The sequence below is a fragment of the Rhinopithecus bieti genome, unplaced genomic scaffold (assembly GCF_001698545.2).
Source record: "Rhinopithecus bieti isolate Rb0 unplaced genomic scaffold, ASM169854v2 scaffold_1853, whole genome shotgun sequence".
NCBI classification, from domain to species: domain Eukaryota; kingdom Metazoa; phylum Chordata; class Mammalia; order Primates; family Cercopithecidae; genus Rhinopithecus; species Rhinopithecus bieti.
In genome coordinates, this window is record NW_016804151.1 from 5,784,653 (window position 1) to 5,787,102 (window position 2,450).

Consider the following 2,450-nt stretch of genomic DNA (forward strand, 5'->3'; position numbering starts at 1 on the left):
GCCTCACTTTCTTCATTGTTAACAGCTCCCTAACGGGTACTCCAGTTTTGCCCATGTCACTGTGACACACTGTCTCTTCTTCACTCTTCACTCTAAGAGATCCCCAAGAAAGCCAGTGTCACTACTTCATCCCCAAAGTCTAGAATGGTGCCTGACACACAGTAGGTGCTCATTAAATGCACATTGAACCAAGAGATGAAGAGGTGATAAAGGAGATAGGTAAAAGGCAGAGGGCTTTGGAGGCATCTGCAGAGTGGGGATAATGATAACCTACCTCCTAGATTTGTGCAGAAGGTCCTCAGAAAGGGTCCAAAAATGTGTAAAAAGTGCCCAGTTTGAATTATTTATTGAGGTCTTAGATCAGGGACCATGGAAGTCTGAGAAATCCTCAAGTCCTCCCACATGGGGGTCTATTTGAAGTGGGTTTTATTTTTTGTTTTTGTGTGTGTGTGTGTTTTGTTTGTTTGTTTGTTTGTTTGTTTTCCTGGGCAGTCCTTCCAATCACAGCAGGTTCAGGCGAGGTGTTGTGGTGGCTCACGCCTGTAATCCCAGCACTTTGGGGTCCCAAGGCGGATGGATCATATAAGGACAGGAGTTCGAGACCAGCCTGACCAACACAGTGAAACTGTGTCTCTATTAAAAATATAAAATAATCTGGGCATGGTGGTGCATGCCTGTAATCCCAGCTACTTGGGAGGGTGAGTCAGGAGAATCACTTGAACCCAGGGGGCAGAGGATGCAGCGAGCCGAGATCGCGCCATTGCACTCCAGCCTGGGGAATAAGAGCAAAAACAAAACAAAACAAACCAACCAACAAAAAAGAATCACAGCAGACTCCTGAAGTGGATTTTGATGTATAAGAAGGAGTTTACCAAACAGTAAGTGGTAGACTCTTTTTTTTTTTTTTTGAGACGGAGTCTTGTCCAGGCTGGAGTGCAGTGGCACAATCTCGGCTCATTCCTAGCTCCGACTCCCGGGTTCACACCATTCTCCTGCCTCAGCCTCCCAAGTAACTGGGACTACAGGCACCCGCCACCACACCCAGCTAATTTTTTGTATTTTTAGTAGAGATGGGATTTCACCATGTTGGCCAGGATGGTCTCGATCTCTTGACCTCAGGATCCACCCGCCTCTGCCTCCCAAAGTACTGGGATTACAGGCATGAGCCACCACGCCCAGCCGGTAGACTCTTTTTTTGTTTTAAGTCAGGGTCTCGCTCTGTCACCCAGGCTGGAGCACCATGCTGCGATCAGAGCTCACTGCAGCCTTGAACCTCTGGGCTCAAGCTATCCTCCCACTTCAGCCTCCCAAGTAGCTAGGACTACAGGCACATGCTACCATGCCTAGCTAACTTAAAATTTTTTTTAGAGACAGGGTCTCCCTATGTTGCCCAGGCTGGTCTTGAACTCCTGGACTTAAGTGATCCTCCTGCCTCAGCCTCCCAAACTGCTGGGATTACAGGCATGAACCATCATGCCGAGCTGTGCTGGACTCTTTTTTCTTTTGAGACGGAGTTTTGCTCTTGTTGCCCAGGCTGGAGTGCAATGGCGTGATCTCGGCTCACTGCAATCTCCACCTCCCGGGTTCAAGCGATTCTCCTGCCTCAGCCTCCCAAGTAGCTGGGATTACAGGCACCCACCACCACGCCCAGCTAACTTTGTATTTTTAGTAACGACGGGGTTTCTTCATGTTGGTCAGGCTAGTCTCGAACTCCCGACTTCAGATGATCTGCCCGCCTCTGCCTCCGAAAGTGTTGGTATTATAGGCATGAGCCACTGTGCCCGGCCACTGGACTTTTTTTTTTTTTTTTTCCTCTCTTTTTTGAGACGGAGTCTCGCTCTGTCGTCCAGCCTGGAGTGTAGTGGCGCAATCTCGGCTCACTGCAAGCTCCGCCTCCTGGGTTCACGCCATTCTCCTGCCTCAGCCTCCCGAGTACTGGGACACTAGACTCTTAAACTTGATGCTGGGTACCCTAGATAAGAATAATTTTGTGCCCTCTGTAACCTTGAGGGGACTCCAGTCCGATGGGGAGATAGAAGAGGACACGGACACTCTGAGTTCTGTAGAATCAGGAGTAAGACAGAGGGAAGGAGTTGAAGGTGACAGAGTTAGGCGAATGTCTTGCAGGTTCACAAAGCAGAAAGCCCACATGGCAGCCAATGCTGGCAGGCAGGGCCTCACAGTGGAGAGCCGGCATTTGGGCTCAGAGGGTGTTGGGCAGAGGTCTGGAATCTTACTTTTATTTCCAGCTAGGATTGAGGAAGTAGGAGGTATTTTTAGTAGAGATGGGATTTCACCATGTTGGCCAGGATGGTCTCGATCTCTTGACCTCAGGATCCACCCGCCTCTGCCTCCCAAAGTGCTGGGATTACAGGCATGAGCCACCACGCCTGGCCGGTAGACTCTTTTTCTGTTTTGAGTCAGGGTCTCACTCTGTCACCAAAAAAAAA